Genomic DNA, 25,476 nt, shown 5'->3' on the forward strand with positions numbered 1-25,476 from the left:
TTAATCATTTCTAACTTAATTATCTTAGAGTTTTAAGCTACCTTAAGCTTTACTTAACCTTTCTTACTATCCCAACCAACTTTAAAACGAATAAAAATCTTAACTAGAGACCAACTTACCTTATGCAAGAACCCACGGTAGAGGAGAGGAAGAAGAAATTGAAGAATAATCTGGAGAATTTCTCTCCTTTCCCACGTGCTATATAACCCCTAAAAGAAATATAAAAATCTTTCTTGTCAAATGACCATTTTACCCTTCTATCTTTCAATCTTTACTAAACCATCCTTCACAAAATATTTCAATTAAGTCCGTGAACTTTTAACTTATTTCAAAATTAAGCATAAAGTTTTCAAAATTTGTATTTTCGTCATCAGGAATGATTTGGACAACTAATGCCTATGGACCTAAAAGAATTTGGGTACCAAAAATAAAAAATTAATCTATGTTTTTAGGTGGAGGAGCATTGCTACAAGGCCCAAAACGTAAGTGTAAATTCAAGGTACCTTGATAGTGGATGCTCATGATGTATGATTAGTGATAAGAACCATTTAAAAGAGCTCAAACCTAAAAGTGAACGAGTAATGACTCTTTGTGACATCTTTAAAGGCCGCATAGAAGGAATCGGTTTAATTGCTAACAATTCTTCTATTGTAATTGAAAATGTGTTATATGTCAATGGTTTGAAGCATAATCTACTTAGTATAAGCCAATTATGTGATAAAGGATTTAATACCATTTTTGAGTCTAATGATTGTAAAGTAATTGACATTGTATCAAACATGATTATACTTGTTGGACATAAAATAGGAAATATTTACATGGTGCATTTAGATGATATTGTTTCCTCAAATGTATGCCTAGTAGCTAAAGATGAAAATGGTTGATGGTTATGGCATAGAAAACTTGGACATGCTAGCATGAACATATTAGATAAACTTGTTAAAGGTGATTTAGTAAGAGGTTTACCAAAGCTAAAATTTGATTTAGACAAAATTTGTGATGCATGTGTAAAGGGTAAGCATAAAAGAGTTTCCTTTAAATTCATTAATGATGTTTCCTTTTGTAGAGTATTGTAATTGATTCACATGGACTTATTTAGGCCTATTCGGACTACTAGCTTGGGTGAAAAATAATATGCTTTTATGCATGTTGATGATTACTCTAGATTCACATGGGTTCTCTTTTTAAGTATTAAGGATGAAGCTTTAGATAAATTCATCACATTTTCTAAAATAAACCAAAATGAAAAAGGTTACTAAATTTCTAGTGTAAGGAGTAACCATGGAAATGAATTTCAAAATCTTGGTTTTGATGATATTTTCAACTCTTGTGGTATTATCCATAATTTTTCAACCCTTAGAACCCTAAACAAAATTAAGTTGTTAAGAGGGAAAATAGAACTTTAGACAAAATGGCTAGAACTATGTTTTTTGAAAATAATTTGCCAAAACAATTTTAGGCGGAAGCCACATACACCGCTTGCTATATTATAAATAGAGTAATGATTAGGCCAATTTTAAAGAAAACTTCATACGAACTTTTTAAAAATAAAAAGTATAACATTAGCTATTTTCACCCTTTTGGATGTAAGTGTTTTGTTTTAAATATTGGAAAAGAAAATCTTGACAAATTTGATGTAAAAAGTGATGAAGGAATATTCCTTGGATATTCCATGAATTCTAAAGCTTTTCGAGTCTTTAACAAAAGAACTATAGTGGCAGAAGAGTTTATTCATGTTATTTTTGATGATAACCCATTCCAAGGAATGATTCTTCTGTGGAAGATCATGTAAGTATTATGACATCAAATGAAGTTGGTAAACCATCATCTAAAGAGGATATGAAGGAACAAACATAAGATGCTCTTTAGGAGCCAATTCTAGTGGAAAGGGAAGTATCATGCCCAAGGGAGTATAACTATGTCAATGATGGTGAGATTTTGGGCGATCCATCCAAAGGGGTAACTATTAGATCCCCTCTTAGAAATATTTATAATTTTGTTGCATTTATCTCATACATAGAGTCTAAGAATATGAATGAAACATTAAAAGATGAATTTTAGATATTGGCTATGCAAGATGAGTTATATCAATTTGAGATGAGTCAAGTATGTATATTAGTTGAATGACCTACTGACAAATTTACTATAGGTACTAAATGAGTATTTAGGAATAAATTATATGAAAGTGGTAACATAGTGAGAAACAAGGCCAGACTTGTTGCTCAAGGGTATACTCAAGAAGAAGAAATATATTTTGATGAAACTTATTCTCCTGTAGCTATGATAGAGGCAATTAGAAAGCTAATAGCATTTGCATGTTATCATGGTTTTACTTTATATCAACTGGATGTTAAAAGTGTTTTTTAAATGATTTTATGAAAGAAGTGTATGTGTGTAACATCCTCAATACCGTGTTAGTGACTAAATTGTAAAACTTCATAATTTATTGACTAAAATAGATAAATTAAACATTTCAGTGACTTATATAGAAAATTTTGTATAGGAATAAATAGAAAAGAATGATGAATGGAAGGGTAAAATGGTCATTTGATCAAGAAATGAATTAAAAATGGGATATGGTAAGAATATATACACATAGAGATATGTAAAAGGGAAAAGGAAAGATTTCTCCAAAGAACTCTCTTCTTCTTCTTCTTATTCTTCTTCAGCCATGAGCTATCATAGCAAAGGTGAGTTTGATTATGAGTTGATTATTTGTTGAATTTTAAGTTTGGTTTATGATCCTGAGATGATACTTAAGCTTAAGAAAAGCTTAAGTTATCTTAAAACTATAAGATGAAGGAATTATGAGGGATTAAAGATAAGGAGTCTTTAAATGAAATCTTGGAGAAGAATTGATAAGTAGAATTTAAAACTAAATTTAACTTATCAACAGTTAAATTAAGAAGTATGAAGTGTAAGAATTGAAATTAGAACATGTTGGAAATTTGGTAGGATTCTTAATTTCAAGATATATGAGGAGATTTTGAAGATAAAGATGTGTTAGATGAATAGAAATTGGTTTGAGTATGTGTACTTGAGTTAAGAGTATGAAAGAGAATAAGACATGAAGGATTTGAACTTATATGGGTGAATTTTTGGGTTTAAAAAGTGAAATTTGGGCTATGAGTATTGGTACTTCTTCATCTAGTACCAATAATTCAAGAGCAAAAGAGTGATATTTGGTATAGGGGTATCGATACTAGTTGAACAGTATCGATACCATAAGCCTGAATTTGATAAAGTTATTCATGGAGTATCGATACCTGGGATGGTAGTATCAATACCAAGGGTATTGATACCATAAGGTCGGTACCATTTTTGAAATGAGGATTACATAAATAGAAGTATCGGTACCGATACTACTCCAAGTGGAAAATAGAATTAATTATTTCTCTGGTCTAAGAAATTAAGGATCGAAGTATGATAATTGGAATGCTGATATGCATATAATATGTATGATTGTGTAGATATCGAGCACAAGCAAGTTCTGGAATGGCCGAAAAGTTAGGATCGATTAAGAAAGAGAAATTAAGTCATTGAAGTGATTGGGATCAAGTGAGGCTAAGGTGAGCGCATACTCTAGGTATAATTCAATGGAAATAAGACTTGTGATATGTCTATTTCCTATGTTAATTTTCATAGTCCAATACTTATGAACATGCATATATTATGATCATTATAAACACATGCATAAGTTATAGATATGTTTATAAGATTTAATACATGCTATATAATTCATGTGAACATGCTCAAATAACATATGTTATATGATACGAGATTGATGGTTATATATACATGTGATATGTGATAGAAGAGAAGACATATGTGATTATAAGAGAAATGACATGAGTACATGAATATATGAAGCATAATAATAATGTCCATGTTATGTGATATGAGAGCTATAGGTATAGTTGGCATGAAAAGAGTCGAGGGTTACATAGGTTCTTCAGGACATATACATAGGTCCTTGGGGACATATACATGAGGTCCTTCGAGACAAATTTCATATACCACTCAGTGGAACTTTATACAAGCTGTGGTGACAGCAGATGTGCACAACCTCAATGTACTCTCATACCTTAAGTTCTTAGTAATAAACATGGGCCTATAAAAGATATAAAAAATGTTTACAATATTATATGATATTATGTTATTATTGTTTGCAATGAATCATATGTGATATGATGGAATAATGATATGATAGTTATGATTTTATTTGAATAATTACATTGCATGTTCATATTTATAGGAAATACATTATTATATTTTTATGCCTCATTAAGTGTATGAATTAGCGTGTAAGCGTTTTACACGTAAGTACTGAAAAATAGGAGGATCAGACCTAGGTTTAGCAGAACAACATACCTCCACTCGAAGATCATATCAGAAGTAAATTCATAGTATGTATTTTATTGTATCAAAGGTGTTGGCATGTAGTAAAGTGTAATTTACTTATGCTATGATCAGATTTGTAATATTTTGATCGTACTTATGTAAATTATTAACTTTATTTTAATGAAAGTTGAATTTTCATGATTTTTATAAGTTTTAAAAGTTTTGAATAACCAATGGACACCTCAAATTCGTATATGGGTTGGATACGGGTTGGGGTGTTACATTAAATGGTATCAGAGCAATGGTTTAACCGATTTTAGGCATAAATCGAAGTCTAGAGTGTCGTTAAATGTGTACATGCTAACATAATAGTGAGAACTTTTGATCTGATAAGAGTAACAATTATGTTGTTTTGCTAATAGAATTATATGGTCATATCTTATTAGATGTTGGGACATGATAGCTCCCAAAGTGAAGCGGGAGATGATAGGTCAGCCGAGAGTAGTAATTCACCTGCTCTGGCCAGGTAAGGTGAAGGCCAGGCACCTTCTGGAGTGCTTGTACAAGACCAAGACGGTTTTTTTCAGGACGTTGGATGCTATCCTGAAGCGTTTCCAACCTCCTGCTCCCTTTACTTATAGAATAAATGTAGTAAAGGAGTTAAATAGATTAGGAACTCCTGAATTCAAAAGTGAAGCCGAGGAAAGTCCTGTTGTTACGAACATTTGGCTCAATTATATGAAGATCATGTTAGATGGACTCTACTGTTATGATATGGAGAAGTTAGATGGAGTGGTCTCCTTGCTCCATGGGCAAGCAAGAATCTGGTGGACGAATGTCACATTGAGGAAGACAAGTTACCAAGTGGCATGGTCCTTGTTCTTAGAAGAGTTCAAACATAAGTATATAGGAGATCAATTCATTAAGCAGATGAAGCAAAAATTCTTGAACCTGAAGCAAATGAATCGTACTGTGTATGAATATGAGTGCGAGTTTAACAAATTAAGTCATTTTATGGTTGAGTTGGTTCCAATAGAGAATGACGCATGCGAGTTGTTTGTTGAGGGCTTGCGCCCAATATTAAAGGAGATGTTGATCGTGTTGAACTTGTCCTCATTTCAAGAGGTATTAAATCATGCTAAAGCTCTAGAGAGAGCTCAGAATGAACGGTTTGGGGAGCAAAGAACCTAACCGTCTAAAAGAACTGAGGCTTCACTAAGTTCTGCACCACCTAAGAGAGGTAGAAATTCTGGTTTTCGATCTCAGGCGAGGTCTGAGTCGGTGGTATCCTCCGCTAGAGGATCAAATCAGATGAGAGCTAGACAAACTTAATTAATAGGGTCTGGTGATAGGAGAGAACACCAGGGTCAAGTCAGACAATGTTAGATTTGTGGAAGAAGCCATAGCAATATATGCATAGTAAAATCTGGAACTTGTTTCTCATGTGAGGAAACATGACATTTCATGTGAGATTATCCATTTAGGATCGGAGAGCCTGTACAACCAGAGCGATCTGCTTCTATGTCTCAGAGAGGACAAGGTAGAGGTAGAGGAAAAAATCAGTCAGAATCTTCTACTCAACAGGAAATACGCTCCACTGCTCGAGTGTATAACATCAAAACTAATGAAGATTGTGATGATCTAGAGATAATTGCAGGTACTTTTTTACTGTATGATAAATGTGTTGTGGTATTGATTGATCCAGGTTCTACATACTCATATATTAGTAGTGAATTGGTGAGAAAATTGAGAATGCAATTAGAAGCTACTAGTAGTGATGTGATAGTGACAAATCCATTAGGGCACAATACTCAGGTAAATAGAGTGTGTTGAGAGTGTCCTATACGGATTCAGGGAATTGAATTCCCTACTAATATGATAGAATTACCCTTTGACGAATTCGAAGTGATACTGGGAATGGACTGGTTATATCTCTATCATGAAAATGTTGATTGTAGACTGAAGAGGGTAACATTAATCAGTTCAGACGGATTTGAAGTAATAGTGTTCAGTGAAAGATGGAATCTATTGGCAAACATTATATCAGTGATGTCAGCAAGGAAGTTATTACTACAAGAATGTCAGGGTTTCGTTGCTAATGTGCTAGATACTAGAACCAAGGAGAAAGGGTTAGAAGAAATTCCTATAGTTAGAGAATTTCCCGATGTCTTTCCTGCAGAGTTGCCAAGTTTGCCTCCAGATAGAGAAGTGCAATTTCATATTGAGATAATGCCTGAAATCGCGCCCATTGTAATGGTACCGTACAAAATGCTTCCAAAAGAGTTGCAGGAGTTAAAGATTCAGTTACAGGAATTGTTGGATAAAGGATTCATTAGACCAAGTGTATCGGCCTGGGGAGCTCCAGTGTTGTTCGTTAGAAAGAATGATGGATCGAGGCGTCTCTGCATTGACTATAGGCAGCTTAACAAGGTGATTATTAAGAATAAGTATCTTCTCCCTAGAATTGATGATTTGTTTGATCAGTTGAAAGGAGCTTTAGTTTTCTCTAAGATCGATTTGCGATCTGGATATCACCATTTGAAGATTCAGGGGAAAGATATTCCAAAGACGATATTTAGAATGAAGTACGGTCATTACGAGTTCATTGTTATGCCTTTTGGAGTTACGAATGCACCGGCTTGCTTTATGGACATAATGAATAGAATATTTCAACCTTATCTGGATCAATTCGTAGTTGTTTTCATCGATGATATATTAGTGTATTCAAAAATGAATGAAGAACATAGTGCACACCTGATGATTGTTTTTCAGATTCTAAGAGATAAGAAATTATATGCCAAACTATCTAAATGTGAGTTCTGGTTGAATGAGGTGACATTCTTTGGACATGTGATTTCTGTGGAAGGAATTTGGGTTGATCCTTAGAAGATAAAAGCCATTCTAGAATGGGAAGTTCCAAAGAATGTATCTGAAGTTTGAAGTTTTCTAAGGCTTACAGGTTATTATCGAAGGTTCGTTAAGAACTTTTCTATGATAACTTTACCTTTAACTAGGTTGATGAGGAAAGATGTGGCATTTGCTTGGACTCCTGAGTGTCAAGAAAAGTTTTGAAACGTTGAAGAAGATTTTGACAGAAGCTCTATTATTGGTTCAACCTGAGTCTAGCAAGAACTAAACGGTTTATAGTGACGCGTCTCATAATGGCTTGGGATATGTACTGATGCAAGAGGGTAAGTTGTTGACTTATGCGTCTAGAAAATTGAAACCATATGAGAAGAACTATCCAACGCACGATCTAGAGTTGGTTGCAGTAGTGTTTCTCTTAAGATTTGGCACCACTACTTATATGGTGAACATTGTTATTTATATACCGATCATAAGAGCTTGAAATATTTGATGACACAGAGAGAGTTGAATTTAAGACAAGAAGATAGGTGGAATTTCTAAAAGATTATGATGCGGTAATTGATTTCCAGCGGAAACTTTAAGTCGGAAGACGTTTGTAGCCTTACGAGCTTTAGATGTCAGGTTATGTTTAGAAGGAGATGGTGCAATATGTGCGGAATTGAACCTTAAGCCAACATGGCTAGATAGAATTAAGGGATTGCAAACCAAAGATAAAAAGTGTATAAAGAGGTTACAACAAGTAAATAATGAAGAGCTTAATGATTATGAAATTAAAGTTGATGGGAATCTGTATTACTGAGAGAGATTAGTGATTCCAGATAATGATGAGTTGAAGAATGATCTATTAACATAAGCTCATTGTAATCCATTGACGATGCACCCGGGTGGAAACAAGATGTATATAGATCTCAAGATTCGATATTGATGGCCAGGAATGAAAACAGTATTATGGAATTGGTGTCCAAGTGTCTGACTTGTCAGTAAGTCAAAATTGAGCATCATGTTCCATCTGAACTATTGCAACCAATGTCTATTCCTAAATGGAAGTGGGAGAATGTGGCGATGAATTTTGTTATGGGGTTTCCATTGACTCCAAACAAAAGAGATTCAATTTGGGTAATAGTGGATAGATTAACTAAATCATCTCATTTTATTCCAGTAAGAACTGATTTCTCCATGGATAAGTATAATGAATTGTACATCAGAGAGATCATTAGATTACATAGTGTACCAGTTTCAATTGTTTCTAATCGAGATCTTAGATTCACGTCGAGGTTTTATAAGACTTTGCATGGAGCATTAGGAACTCGATTGACCTTTAGCACAACATTTCATCCTCAGGCTGATGGACAATCCGAGCGGACTATCCAAATTCTGGAGGATATGTTGAGAGTCTGTATAATATAGTTCAAAGGATCGCGGGAAAAATACTTGCTGAATTTGCTTACAATAATAGCTACCAGTCAAGCATCAAGATGGCTCCCTATGAGGCTCTATATGGGAGGAAATATTGTACGCCCTTGAATTGGTACGAGCTTAAAGATCGAGAAGTTATTGGTCCTGAGTTGATTTAGGAAGTGGAAGAAAAATTTCAAGTGATTTAGAATAATCTCAAAGCGGTAGCTGATAGAAAGAAATCATATGACGATCTTAAGAGAAAAGAGATAAAATTTCAAGTTAGAGATAAAACATTCTTAAAAGGTGTCTCCGTGGAATAAAGTGTTGAGGTTTGGACGAAAAGGAAAGCTTAGTCCTCAGTTTATTGGACCCTATGAGATCGTTAAGAGAATGAGACCAATGGCATACCAATTAGGTTTTCCACATGAAATGGACAAGATTCATGATGTTTTCCACGTTTCAATTCTTTGGAGATATAGATCTGATCCCTCATATATTATGACATCAAAAGAGATAGAGGTTCAACCTGAATTGACTTATGAAGAAGAACCGGTACAAATATTTGCATATGAGGTGAAACAGTTAAGGAATAAGACTATTCCATTGGTCAAGGTATTATGGAGGAATCACAAGATAGAGGAAGCAACGTGGAAGCGTGAAGAGGACATGATGAATCAGTACCCCCATATCTTTATGTAGTGAAAATTCGAGGATGAATTTTTCTTAAGGGGAGATTTGTAACATCCTTAATATCGGGTTAGTGACTAAATTGTAAAACTTCATAATCTATTGACTAAAGTAGATAAATTGAATAGTTCAGGGACTTATATAGAAAATTTTGTATAGGACTAAATAGTAAAGAATGATGAATAGAAGGGCAAAATGGTCATTTGATCAAGAAATGAATTAAAAATGGGATATGGTAAGAATATATACACGTGGAGATATGTAAAGGGGAAAAGGAAAGATTTCTCCAGAGAACTCTCTTCTTCTTCTTCTTCTTCTTTTTCAACCGTGAGCTACCATAGCAAAGGAGAGTTTGATTGTGAGTTGATTATTTGTTGAATTTTAAGTTTGGTTTATGATCCTTAGATGATACTTAAGCTTAAGGAAAGCTTAAGTTATCTTAAAACTATAAGATGAAGGAATTAGGAGGGATTAAAGATAAAGAGTCTTTAAATGAAATCTTGGAAAAGAGATGATAATTAGAATTTGAAACTAAATTTGACTTGTCATCAGTTAAATTAAGAAGTATGAAGTGTTAGAATTGAAATTAGAAAATGCTGGAAATTTGGTAGGATTCTTAATTTCAAGATATATAAGGAGATTTTGAAGATAAATATGTGTTAGATGAATAGAAATTGGTTTGAGTATGTGTACTTGAGTTAAGAGTATGAAAGGGAATAAGACATGAAGAATTTGAACTGATATGGGTAAATTTTTAGGTTTAAAAAGTGAAATCTGGGCTATGAGTATCGGTATTTCTTCATCCAGTACCGATACTTCAAGAGTAAAAGAGTGATATTTAGTATAGGAGTATCGATACTAGTTATCGATACTAGTTAAACAATATCGATACCATAAGTCTGAATTTGATAAAGTTATTCATGGAGTATCGATACCTGGGAAGGTAGTATCGATACCAAAGGTATTGATACCATAAGGTTAGTATCGATACCATTTTTGAAATGAGGATTACAGAATCGAAATTGGGTATCGATACGCAGGCTTGGTATCGATACCACAACTAGGGAAGTATCAGTACCATACCTTGGGTACCGATACTACTCCAAGTGGAAAATAGAATTAATTCTTTATTTTAGTCTAAGAAATTAAGGATCGAAGTATGATAATTGGAATGTTGTTATGCATATAATATGTATGATTGTGTAGATATCGAGCACAAGCAAGTTCCGAAATGACTCAAAAGTTAGGATCGATTAAGAAAGAGAAATTAAGTCATTGAAGTGATTGGGATCAAGTGAGGCTAAGGTGAGTGCATATTCTAGGTATAGTTCAATGGAAATAAGACTTGTGATAAGTCTATTTCCTATGTTAATTTTCATAGTCCAATACTTATGAACATGCATATACTATGATCATTATAAACACATGCATAAGTTATGGTTATGTTAATATGATTTAATACATGTTATATGATTCATGTGAACATACTCAAATAACATATGTTATATGATATGAGAATGATGGTTATATGTACATGTGATATGTGATAGAAGAGAAGACATATGTGATTATAAGAGAAATGACATGAGTATATGAATATATGAAGTATAATAATAATGCCCATGTTATGTGATATGAGAGCTATAGGTATAGTTGGCATGCCAAGAGTCGAGGGTTACATAGGTCCTTCGGGACATATACATGAGGTCCTTCGGGACAAATTTCATGTGCCACTCGGTGGAACTCTATACGAGCTGTGGTGACAACAGATGTGCACAACCTCAATATACTCGCATACCTTAAGTTCTCAGTAATGTACATGGGCCTATAAAAGATATAAGAAGTGTTTACATTATTATATGTTATCATGTTATTATTGTTTACAATGAATCATGTTGGATATGATGGAATAATGATATGATAGTTATAATTTTATTTGAATAATTACATTGCATGTTCATATTTATAGGAAATGCATTATTATATTTTTATGCCTCACTAAGCATATGACTTAGCTTGTAAGCATTTTACACGTAGGTACTGAAAAACAGGAGGATCAAACCTAGGTTCAGCAGAACAACATACCTTCACTCGAAGATCAGATCAGAAGTAAATTCACAGTATGTATTTTGTTGTATTAAAGGTGTTGGCATTCAGTAAAGTGTAATTTACTTATGATTTGATCAGTTTTGTAATATTTTGATTGTACTTATGTAAATTATTAACTTTATTTTAATGAAAGTTGAATTTTCATGATTTTTATAAGTTTTAAAAGTTTTGAATAGCCAATGTGACACCTCGGATTCGTATCTGGGTCGGGTACGAGTTGGGGTGTTACAATGTGGAACAACCTCCCAATTTTGGATTTACAATCTCCAAATCATGCTTTTAAATTGACAAAAGCTTTATATGGTTTAAAACAAACTCGTAGAGCTTGGTATGAAAGATTGTCAAATTTTATTATTGAAAAAAGCTTTTAAAAGGGAAGGTTAACATTACCTTATTTATAAAAAAGTAAAGGTAAAGATTTATTATTAGTTCAAGTTTATGTTGATGACATTATTTTTGGATCTACTAATGATAGACTTGGCTAAGAATTTGCTAAGTTAATGCAATGTGAATTTGAGATGAGCATGATGGATGAGCTCTCATTTTTCTTAGGACTCCAAATCAAGCAAAGGAAAGATGGCATCTTCATTAATCAAGCAAAGTACATCAAAGATGTTCTTAAAAAGTTTGGATTTGAGGGTGTGAAACCCCTAGTTAAAGCTCATGTAAAAAACTTGACAATGATGAGGAAGGTAAGTGTGTAGATATTAAACTTTATAGGTCTATGATTGGATCATTGCTTTATCTTATCACAAGTAGACCATACATTATGTTTAGTGTTTGCTTATTGCTAGATTTCAATCATGTCATAAGGAATCACATTTACAATTCATTAAGAGAATCTTTAGATGCCTTAAAGACACTCCTAGTATAGGACTTTGGTATCCTAGAGACTCTAACTTTAGCTTGTATGTTTCATCGGATGCGGATTATGGAGGTTGTAAATTAGATAGGAAAAATACCTCAAATACTTGCCAATTCTTAGGTAGTATTTTGATTTCATGGTTTTCAAATAAACAAAATAGTATAACATTATCAACCACCTAGGCGGAATACATTTCGACTGATAGTTATTGTGGTTAAGTTTTATGGAAGAAACAACAACTAATAGACTATGGAATTGATGTAGTTACTATTCTTATCAAGTGTGACAATACTAGTGTTATTTGTCTCACAAAAAATCCCATCCAACATTCTAAAACTAAGCATATTGAAATTAGACATCATTTCATTGGAGATCATGTCTCAAAAGAAAATATAGTTCTAGAGTATGTAGACACTTTGCATTAAGTAGAAAATATCTTTACAAAACCTTTAGATAAGGAAAGATTTTGGACACTTAGGAGAGAATTAGGTTTAATGAATATACCTTGACTTTGTGGTTAAATATTGTATGCATTTTATGATTTTATGAAAATGCATGCTAAATGACTTATTTGATGCCTATTATGCAATTAGTTAGAGGGAGTTTTAAGGTTTTTCATTAAAATTGGTGAAGTGTTCAAAGTATGCTTGAATTTGTATTTATTTGTTTGGACATATTTTCTTTGTCAATTTAGAGTTACCTATACCATTATTGATACCCTAAAATATGCATTATGATTTTGGACCTTTTGGTGCACTCTAACTATAAACTCATGCTACTTTAGCATTCATAGGTGTTTTTGTTGTTAAACTTTGTATAAATGAATGAATGCTTGTATATTGGTTATATTTTTATGTCTCACATGCTCACGTGTTGTATGTGCTAATTTTTGTTGTTGAAAAAGATGACTTTTTAGGACTCGTTTGCTAATTTTTTGAACCATTTCATGCATTTAGTATCGATACTATTTTACAGTACAAACATTGTTCTTCCTTAGTATCTATATTGTTTATCACGTACTGATATTGTTCTTATAGCATCGTTAGGAGTATCGATACTCTGTATTAATACTATATTCTTCAACGTACAAGTATCGATACTCATTTAAATGAGTACCAATACTCTGGGTCAAATTTATGTTTTAAAGGTCAAAAATCCCAATTGTTTCATTTCAACACAAACCCTAAACGCAACTGGTAGAACCCCATCACATATCTCTCTAAAAAAATCCATCAAAATCGTTCATTTTTGGGTATATTTCAGTCGGATTTCATTGTGTATTTCCTGCATTTCATCAAATTCGTGCTATTCTTCTCCATTCCATCTCATTTCGCAGATTCAATGTAATTTAAAAAAAAAAAAAACCTTAATTTCTATTTTCGAATTTGGGTTGATATTTCTACTAGATTACTTCGAATCATAGCAAGGGACAAATATGCTATTTTCGCTTCAGTATGTACTGTTTTTCATTATCAATTTTTAATTTTTTGAATTAAAAAATTTATTATTATTATTATTATTATTATTATATGTCTAATTTCTTCAAATATACATATTTCAAATTTCTTTATATATATACACGTTATACTTACTAACTTTTACTTATATACATGTTTCAATATACATTATACTTATTTTTTTATATACACATATACATTATACATATTTGTCCATAGATATATTTGTTTGTAATATCTTTAGTTACTTTTACTTTTTTATTATCTTATATATATAAAGACAATTGCACTATATTTTTTTCACACACATATATATATATATATATATATATATATAATTCATTAAGCCCATAAGTTTTACTTATATTCAATTACCTTGAATTGTGGAATCATACTGAGTTTGATATTGATATTAGCATACATATATATTGTTTCTTTGTACAGGTTATTCTATCCCAATTTCTCCCCCCAAAAAATAAAACAACCTAGTACTCCCCGAGCATCTCCTCAAAATCTACCTCCAAATTCTTATTATTAACCTTGTTCAAAATCCAAACGAGCTCACAATCTAAAACTCATGTTTTAATGAACTCGGTCGCCAAAACCTTTGGTATAGGTACACTCATTTCTTTGAGAGCTCTCAGGGGTGAGCGCATGCCCTGCCTTTCGACCATTAATGAGCTTAAATTAAAGTATCTTTTGATTCTTAAATATGAAAATTAGACAACACTTTCAAAATCAATTATGTTGTCTTTCAACAGCTTGTTCGTACCTTCTATTCAAACGTTGTTTGTATTGTTGATGAAGCAAAAAATACCACCTTTAGTATTCACTCCTATCTCATAGGATAATACATTCACATCGATGGCGTTTCCATAGCCAGAGACATATGTCTAGAGGTTAAGGGTATAGATAACGAGAAAGATATTGTTGAATCCCCTTATGTGATCGGTCATAATGTTAACACTTTAGATATTCATGAGTGTTTCTTGCATCTTACTATCTCTTGGTGGTTTTGACTATTCGGAGGTAAGTTCTCTACCTTTTGTACCATAGACATTGGGTGGATTCATTCTCTTCAAAATAATAAACAAATAATTTTTCCCCAAAAAGTCTTTTGGTGAGCTTGTCGACGTCATCAATAACTTTCAATCTAAGAAATTTGATACCCTAGTTTATGATTGTCTTCTTAGCCATATATTTGTCAAAGCATGTATCAATGTCAATCTAGATCCCACTATTCCCTTATCCTACTACATTGATCTTAAATCTCTTCGTAAATCGAGATTTGGAAAGTTTGGGACGAGGTGGAAAAGAAAAGTGAAGCAAGCAATTGACTCTACCTCTAGTGCACCTCAACCTCAGGGCGATGATCTGATATGTGATGTCAATGATCAGGAAAACTGTGTTCCTATCGATCCCCTCGAGTCGGCGGTGAGGATGCGAGTGTGATTCCTCATTACTTCCAGACTTTCATGGAGACGATGGGCATGCAGTTTGTTACCATAGAGTTTCACTTCACAACTTTGGGGACTCAGGTTTTTGAGACTGGTGCTAGACAGTACTCTTTGGAGACGATGCATGTGGACTCCCAACGTGACTATCATGCTAGATTTGACACGGTGACGGATAGGATCGACGCTCTTTCTCGCGACTTTACTTTCTTTCGCGCTCCATCTTCGTATCGTGATCCTCCTCCGTCGGACGCCTGATCGCTTTTCCTTGTTGACTGCTTGTTATTTGCTCATGTTCGGTCTTGCATTTAGACTGTGTTGGATATTTTCATTTTTCGAATTTGGATATTTGTTTGTCTTTGGATTTGAATACTTTCTGTTTTTGGATGATTTATGCTTTTATGGATATTTCGATGCTTATTATGATTTTACGATTTTTTATATTTGAAACTTGCTTATCTTTTTAATTATGACCATGTTTCACCCACAGATCAGCAAATGCAGCAGCCCATTTGTTAGCAGCCGACTTGAATTCTGGGGATGCAGACCATTTTTGGGTTTAAGAAGGTCCGTGGAGAGTAGAGAGACAGACTTCGGTGGATAGAAGATGGATAGATCCTCCGTAATTTAGCAATGAAGACAATGAGACTTGGCGGATTTAGGTTGTGTTTGCTTCCTTATGCCTCTTTGTGTTTTGCGATCACTGCTTCATCTTTCTCTCAAATAGTGGCGAACCAGCAGTGTTTTTTATGTTTTATTGGTTTGTTTGTCGGTTTTTTTTTTACTTTGCTTTTTTGGTTTGTGTTAATTATTTTTGTTTGTTCAATGTGTCATAGGTGGCATGCACTAAATTTTGAAAGAAGATTTTATTAACAAATGCTGGTTGCGTTAAAAAAAATTCTAAAACATACTTCAAATATTAATTTGAATACAAAATTAAGATTTATCATATTAAATAAAATAAAAAATGAAGTTAAAATTTTTTAAATACAATATCATAATTCAGAGTGAGTGGACTAAACATTGAACGGTTAATTTCCTCGTAGGAATATCAATTATTTTTTAAATGATGTTAATTTCATTTTAAATATGTTTAAACATAATTTATAAATGTTTTCTCACTAAAAACAGAGATTTATCATGCTAAATAAAATGAAAAATCTCAGTTTTAATAGTCAAATCAGTACTAAGCTAGATTTTTCTTTGAAACAAAGTAGAAAAGGTCAGTTTTATTATTCAAATTCTGAACTTTATGAGATTTGTTTTCTTAATTAAAATATAATCTTATTTCTAATATTCAACTTTTTGAACTTTATGAGATTAAAGAAAAAAACAAAGTAGAAGTGCATAAGAACAAAATGCAGAAATTCTATGATAATTTAAATGAATATATAATAAATCTACAGTAATTCTATTAAGAAGTTTAATATGACGAATATTTAATCAAATATAAAATTATAATTTGCATTCTATGTTTGATCATCGATATAAATAAAATCTCTAATATTTCTTTAATAAATTGATTATAATTATTGATAAATTATTTAGTAACCAATTACTTTTTTATTGTTGAATAAGTTGGAGGGAATATAAGGTAGTATATGTTCAAATACTCTTAACAATTTGAACCCGACACCTTAAAAGATAATAATAATTCTTTAACCACTAAAATCGTTTGAGTTGTATTACATAATTTATATCTAATTATGTTATCCCTCACACATTACAATAGATTAAATAATTATGAATGTGATAATTTCATTCTAAATTTTTTATATATAATGATACACTTTATCTCAAACGTTTGATAAAATAATTATTTCAGTGTTCTTCTTTTAGAACTTTTTGTGATTTTTCATTAATGATTCATTTTTTTAGACAAAATGTTGTATAATTAGATGATAATTATTAGTTGATTAAAAGTCAATGTCGCTAATGTAAAATTATTATATGTTAAAATGATGATATGAAACAAATCGTGTGTTAAAAGTGATGATATAGTACATATCACTTATTAAAAAATGATGACATGACATTATGTGTCGAAAGTGATGATGTGACACATATCATATAATAAAAATGATGATATAATATGTCATATGTCGAAAGTGATTACGTGTGATGTGGTACATGTTATGTGTTGAAAGTAATGATATGACACATATCATGTGTTAAAATATTATGATGTGACATATATTGTATATCTAAAATAACGACGTGACACATATTATATGTTAAAAATGACAATGTAATTCACGTTATGTGTCAAAAATAATGATGTGATATATTTTATTTATCAAAAAGTGATAATATGATATTCTCACGTTAACGACAAACACTGACTATATTAATCAACTCACGAGTTTTATACAACCAAAAATCATTTTATCACAAATAAAAATTTATCATCAAAGTATTTAAAGAAAATATAAATTAATATAACTATTTAAACAAGTATAGAATTTTTTTTTGACACTGCGATTTTTTTATGCAGGAAGATGTGACTTGGTACTGTGGGGCCAACTGGATCTCGGCACCTACACCACTCTCGGCTTTTGAGAGGCACATTTGATAGTTGTGCCGTGGGCAATGGTGAATTACTTGTAGCATCCAAATTTGTCATGGTTGGGTTGGGTTCGAACCCATGCTTGAGAGGCTATTAAAGATGTGATCCACATGTTACATGATTGTCACGGGTCATTGTCGAATCACTTAATTAATTATAAATAAATCATTCATAGTTTTTTTTAATGTAAAATGTCGGCTGAAAATCTTATTAAAAACCAAAAGAAATAGTAAGCCAGAAAGCAACGGACGAGCAGCAAGGAAATCCCAAGTAACACACAAATTGAGTCTGTTAACAGAGACCGTGAAACCACAACCCATTAGATAAGGGGAATCCAACCACCGATGATCCTTCGCTACCTGAAGAAAAACGCAAGCAGGAGATTCCTCAATCCAAAACTGATCCTCCGCCGTAGAATCAGTCAGCGTGGCTAGAGCATGCGCTACCAGATTCACCGAACGTGGAACATGATGGAAGGAACATGCACTAAGGGAAGCAACCAATTTGCGACCGTCCATGATTGGCACCCCAATTTTCGAAAATTATGGGTCTGTCGAAGCTAAACGCACCATCACAGGCATGAAATCTCCTTCAAACGTGACATAATGAAAACTAGCATCGAAGTTTGCCTTCACCCGTAGAACAGAAGCAAGCTTCAAACGGATCAAGCGCGAGTCTGAATAGAGATATTCTAATAATTAAAATTTTACATATTTCAAAAGTTTATAATAAAATCATTCATTCAATGAATTTTAGTAATAAGGTCACGTGTAATATAAAATCTAATCGCTTATAGTGATCCCCATATTGCATCATAATATTTATCTAGCTCTCCTTGTCTAATTCATTAGATTAGGTTCTTGAAATATCTCTTAAAATTTACAAAATTATCTCAAAATGTTGAAACTTAAATCACGGTTTATTTCGTCCATCGTCGGACGACCTTGTCATAGATATATTCTTTCTTTCGCAAACTACAACCCTATACTGTTCGGGTCATCAAACAAAGCCTCTGATCTTCGAGAAGTCTAAAATCAAGTCGCCCATTTGAAACAAAAATAAATTCAATTATCGATTATATTTTCTTTTGAAATATTGTGATCTATTGGTAAACTTACTAATAAGGTGACATGAGGTTTAAACTACCCAACGAAAACCCAACTATAATTGTTTTATAATAAACCTCTTTATTGTCCCATTTGATATTTAATAGTGGACATACAAAAAGTGTCCTACCTATGTTTACTTTTTCAATTTAATGTCTAACGTTTATTTCGTTTTAGTTTGGTGTCTAACGTTGTATTCCGTTATGGTCAAGTCGTGACGGACCGTTAAGTTTGACTGTTAACCCATTAAAAATGACATCAGACATATTTTTTAATATTAAAAAATGATTTCAGAAATAAGAAATTAATTATAATAGATTAATTGAAAAATTAAACATTTTAACTTTGTACCTGTTAATTCTAAATCAGTTTCTCTCTTCCCCTTTACTCTTTCGTTCCGGATAATCTGAAAATTTGCAACGAACCCTAATAATTCTCGTTTACCATTGCAATCGAGAGCGACGGTGGAAATGGGTGGAAAAAAGACAAGTTAGTTTTTTTGTTAAGGTATGGATTACTTTGAGAGTGACTGTGAGGTTGCCGAGCACCATGGAAGCGAACTCTTTGTCTGAGGCAGTTGAATTTTTGGTCAAGTAATCATTGCTCCAACGCTAACCAAGTAAACAGCTCTGGACAACAATTTCTTGGCCTCTACGTCTCCTAGCTCTTGTCTCGATGATTTCTCAACCTTCTTGAAGTATTTTATTTGAGTTTCTAAGTCCACGACCTGACGTTTAAAAATAAACAAAAATTTTCATCCAAGTATGAACTAAACAAAGCTTAACAGAGCATTTAAGATGATAAACCAATATGACATACAAATCCTTGATGAGATTCGATAAGAGCACTGGCTCCACCATATACAAAGTTCACCCAAATATCCTGCAAATATGCTTCAAATATGCTGGAATTATTGGTAAGCCAGCAAACTGAGCTGCAACCAAAAAAATGGTGAGAAATGAACCGAAGGGCAAATCGAAACTCAAATTTTTTCAAGTGGTTTACCAATAAAATATGGGATCAGACGGCCATCGGAGAATCTGCCAATAGAGTATTTGAAGAAGGTGTCACTATAAGGAATGAAATTTGCCTGAAAATCAGTGGTAGTATTGATGTAATTGTTGTTTCTGGGATCAAACAACGAATCACCAAAGATGAACAAAGCAACACGATAAGGTTTAAAAAATATGTCAGGTGATATTTTTAATGGGATAGCGGTTAAACTTAATAATCTGTAATGGCCTTGATCTATTTTGAATAACAGAATACAAAATTAGATATCAAATTGAAATGAAATAAACATTAGGCACTAAACTAAAAAACAGACATAAATTGGACACCTTTTATATACTTAAGCTTTAATGATTTAATTGTAATTCCTTGCATTTTAATGACTCGTTCGTAAACATTTTGTGTAATTTACCCTTTCAAAACTGCATGTAATTCGGTCGCATCGACCCATTTAGAGAGAGGGTGACCTAACATCTGTACTTGGATTAAAATAGGCCACGATTCATTTCCCTCGTCTGCTTTAATTTTAGGGTAAACTGTATTGATAGTCACTAAATGTTTAAGCACTTTCACGTTGGTCACTACATTTTAATACTAAATTATAGTGATTAAACTTTTAATTCGATTTCTTTATTATAATTGCCTTTATGCAATGATGAATGTGGCATGTTAAAGTCTTATTCTCTCAAGAAATGTTAATTTTCAAAATTGATCGTTGCTCCAAAAACTCAAATTTCGATGAATTGAGTGATCGTTGGTTAATTTCAATGGTGGAAGGACTTCATTTCTCTAGAAGATTACATATTTTAGTTTCAAATTAATCCTATGATTAACAATGATGGATTAAAAAATTTTAACTTTTAATTTGTATTAAATCAACATCGTTTCTACCACCGTTCGATGCTTTATTCATTCAAAAAATAACCAAACTCGTTAAATAGTTTTCTAATCTCTTTAATTCCTAATAAAAACTAAAAAAAATTTAAACATTTTGATCTGTAACCATCTGCTATCAAACTATGTTAATCTTTTAGTCAAACAAATCTTTTCAGAATTGATCGATAATTGCCCCATTAATAAGAAATGTATTTTTTTACGATAAATGTAGATTTAGAATTTTAGGAGTTTTTTGCAAGAAGAATTTCATGTCCCATCAACATTTCTTAACTGCTGCTAATGACAGCAATAGTAATGAAAATAAATTAAAAATTTAATAATTATGATGCAAGTTTTAAAAGTTAGTGAAAAAAATGAAAGAGACCTAAACTTTTAGTTACTATCAAATTAGTTTACCCGAACTTTTATTTCTAATTTATTATCATATTTTGCTTATCAATTTTCATCCCGTTCTCGGTTCTCCAGAGTTCTAGAATCGTTCGTTAAGCCGATGGCTACCCTCAGAATAGCTCTCCGGAACGCCAGCCGTATCATTAATAATTCCACCGTCGCCCACCTTACAACCACCGTTTTCAGGTATCCATTAACCTTTTATCCTTGCACCTTTGTTTGCTTTTATTAGTTTTTTTGCATTAGTAAAATTTGTTCTTTATCAGGCCACAGTATGGTTGGATTTCAAGATATTCTTCTACGGATTTTAGTAACACCCAGCCATTAAACATCGATCTTTCTAACGATGAAAGCAAAAGGCGTCTCTTTAACAGGTTAGCTTCCTGGGATACCTTGTTTTTTCTTTTCGGTTCTGATGATCAAAATGGATTTTGAATTTTTGATGGATCTCTGTTTTGGGTTTTATAGATTGTTGTATAGGAGCAAACAAAGAGGTTTTTTTGGAGCTGGATTTGGTTTTGGGAAAATGGGTTGAGGAACATATCCATTCCATGGATGAAAATGGAATTAAAGCTCTTGTTCATGTCCTTGATTTGGTATTCTTCTCTATTTCTCCTTTTTCTTAAAAAATAAAAGTTCTTTTTTTATTGCTTGTAAGCTAAATTTACATGTCCTTGATTTGGTGTTGCCTTTAAGTTAGGGTTCATGCCTTGTTTTCTGTTCAATATAGGCAATAAAGCTGCTTGCTATGCTAATATGTTTAATGGGGTTCATTATTTTTCTATGGAAACGAATGGTTTAAGTCGATTATAGGCGGTTCACCTCTTCTAGTTTTGGCGGAGAGCCACAGCCGTGGGTTACATGGTCGTTAGTCGGTATGAAGATTCTCTCTTTTGTAAGGAAGAAGGATGGGTGTTGAGATGTCGTAAAAACCAATCCCCTCTCGATCTTTATCAAGAGGTTTTATAGTGACCATGGGGATAGATTATAGGCGTAGACCCATGATGGCTATCTTTAGGTTGACAGGATAGATATGTCTGCTTGATTAGATTAGCTGATCATGTTGGACCTACTAAAAGTCATGTCAAGAGTTTGTGGTTTCTTGAGGGATATAAGGCTCCATGTGCTCCTTGTCTGGGGATGGTTCTTCTAGGGCCTCCGTTGCGGAGTTTCCCAGAAGTTTTGATGTGCGGAGTAGGGTATAACAATTATCTAATTCTATATGATCAATAATGCTCTTATTCATGTCCTTGATTTGGTATTCTTCTTTATTCTCCATCTTTTGTTTAAAGGGTTCATTTTTTATTGCTTATAAGCTGAATTTACATGCATTTAAGTTTCAAACTATATCCAAATCCTGTCGATTCGAAGCATCACCTGAGCATTCTTGCTTTGTTTTCTGCTCGATTCATGCTTCGGATTGCGTTTTTGGAATTGGATTACGATTTAGATCCCATAGGCAGACAGTTGTTATTGTCAAGTGTTTAGCGGCATCTAATGATACTGAATTCTGTCCTAAATATGCAAGAATTTGTTTGATCTTTTCTTTGTTACAGCAATGGGCCGGTTGTAATTCTATCTAGGCTTATCGGCAACTGATGTCGATTTTATACCTTGGCTTGCACCTTACGCCTGAACTGTCGGCTATTGATCTTCACTTACCAACTTTGCTACTAACCTTTCTCGTTACTAGGGGAGAACAGTCGCTTCAGGCAGTTTAACTGAAAATACTGAAGAACCAATTCAACCGACCTAGCCAAACCCGCTTAACTTTGGTTGTTTAAGTCGGTTAAACCAAATTTAGATCCTTTAGGCAGACAATTGTTATTGTCTAGTCTTTAGTGGCATCTAATGACACTGAATTCTTTGTCCTAAACATGCAAGAATTTTATGATCTATTTTTTTTTACCTGCAATGGACCTGTTGCAATTCTATCTGGGCATATAGGCAACTAATCTCGGCTCTCCATTTTTTATATCTTGGCTTGCACCTGAAGCTTGAACCGTCTGCTATTGATCTTCACTTATCAACTTAAGCCTTGGTTTGCTTCTAACCTTTTCTTGTTACTAGCGGAGAACAGTCGGTTGCTTCGGGCAGTTTAACTGAAAATACCATAAAACCAATTCAACAGACCTAACCAAACCCGCTTAGCATCAGTTATTTAAGTCGGTTAAACCACATTTCCTCCCTTTTCTCTTGGTTCCTTCCAAGTATGAAAAACATGAATAGAAGTTGGTTGGGGGTTTTGTTAAAAAATTATACATTATATATATATTTGGGTAATTATGCGTTTAGTACATAAATCATTAGTTTTGGGCTATTTTAGTACATAAACTTTAAAAAAAAAATTAAAATAAAATTATTTTGAGTATTTATTCTTTGAAGTGAAAAGTTCGGAAAATGACTTACAGAAAATCAGACTGAAAGTCATTTTCTAGAAAACACAAAAAAAAAAATCTGTTGACCAGGAAAATATTTTACGTTGATCAATCAGTTTTCCTCCAACCAAACACTGGAAAACATTTTCCGGAAAACGAATTACGTGAAACAAACACGGGAAAATATTTTCCGGAAAACGAATTACGTGAAACAAACATGGAATTTCGGGGAAAATCAATTCCGTAATTCATTTTACGGCAAACAAACAAACCCTTAATATCTCACCGTTAAAATATAAACGGATGATTTGCACGTAGCACCTTCTATGGGTAAATTGTATCATATATCACAACTATCTTCTCACTCCTATTTTGGTTAGTAAAGTTTAATTTTTTTTAATTTAATTATTTAACTTTCAAATTACACCTAATTTAGTAACTCTAACATTAATATAATTTATAATATATTTATTTCAATAAAATATATCAATATTAATATTTTTTATTAATAAAATTATAAAAATAATATTTAATAATAAATAAATTATTTTAATATTTTAAAAATAATAATATTAAGTTTTATGATAAAAATATTATTTATTGTATTTAATATTTGTAATAAATAATTTTTAAAAACTCATAAACTAGTGGAAAAAAAGTTTAAACATCTTTCAAACATCGTAAAACGTTTTCCAGATGTTTTTCAGAGAAATGTAATTAATTTTCCGGAAAACGTTTTCCAGAATTTAAATTACAGTAATTCATTTTCCAGAATTCAATTTCTAGAAAACCAATTACAACCAAACAAACAGATCCTAAAATGAAACAAAAACTAAACGTTAGGCATGGTTTTGAAAAAAAATAGAAAGTTTAGGTACTAAAGCAAATCAAAATTGATAGTTTAGAAACTATACACAATTTATCCTATATATTTATTATATGTTTCATTATAAACGAATATTTATAATGAATAACTGACTGATTTAACCAGCTAAAACACCATCTTAACTGACTTGACCGAAGTATATTGGAACAGACTTTTGCTCGTCGCTGAGATGATTTTGACGTTGGCCATAGAAATTTATAGCAGACCAGTCAACATGTATCTCTTTCCATTAAGTTCTATAAAACCATAAGAAATATCTTTCTCAAGACTAGTGTGTTTGAGGAAAGGGATCGACAAATCATGCATCTCATTAGCATCCAATATTTTTCATATATATATTTCTCTTTCGCAGGAAAACCCCGACCTCTGGAAATGGCTAACGGGTCAAGAACAACCACCTGAAGCGGTGACGGCTAATCCTGTAAGAGATGATCTGAAATATACAAAGTTTGTTGTACCATTATTCCCAGTGTTCTTATATGATCTGCTTGGTTGTATAGGTTTTCTCTGCAGTGCAAGAGAAGGTCTTGAAAAACCTCAGCAACTATTCTTCACCTGAGACCCGAGCAACCCCCGGCCAGCCATGGCTGAGAGGGTGGGATGATATCAAAAAAGGCCGTGATGGCCCTGTCACCGGAAACCAGTAGCTTTTCGTTTGCCTCCGAGATAGCAGTTTGGTGTCTATATGGTATGCTGGAATATGAATAAGGGTGGCCGCATAGCAGCAGTAAAGCTGGAGATGTGAAAAACCCCAACTTTGTATGGCATAAATTTTCATAAGTTGATTTATATCATAAAAATTGTGGCTTGTATTACCATTTATGCTCTACTTTTCTTCGAATTCAAATCTTTTTTTTTTACAAAAGATTTATAAATCGCATATTTACAGAAGATTGAAGATGATCTATCATGACAAAATTAATTATTATGTGTTTTATCCTTTTCACACGTAATTGATTCTCAAATTCGAAAATTTTAATCCGATGTAGACTAAATTTGAAGATATTCAGTCGTATTTAATTTGAAATGCAAGATGACGATTTCATGTTTGATGAGCTTTCAG

At 32.6% G+C, this 25,476-nt stretch overlaps 1 pseudogene; it reads left to right on the forward strand.

Annotated features, from left to right (window-relative positions):
• Positions 1-21,187: 21,187 nt before the first annotated feature.
• LOC120172187 lies at positions 21,188-25,240 on the forward strand (annotated as a pseudogene).
• Positions 25,241-25,476: the final 236 nt, after the last annotated feature.

Source organism: Hibiscus syriacus, unplaced genomic scaffold (assembly GCF_006381635.1).
Source record: "Hibiscus syriacus cultivar Baekdansim isolate YM2019G1 unplaced genomic scaffold, ASM638163v2 tig00111847_pilon, whole genome shotgun sequence".
Lineage (NCBI taxonomy): Eukaryota > Viridiplantae > Streptophyta > Magnoliopsida > Malvales > Malvaceae > Hibiscus > Hibiscus syriacus.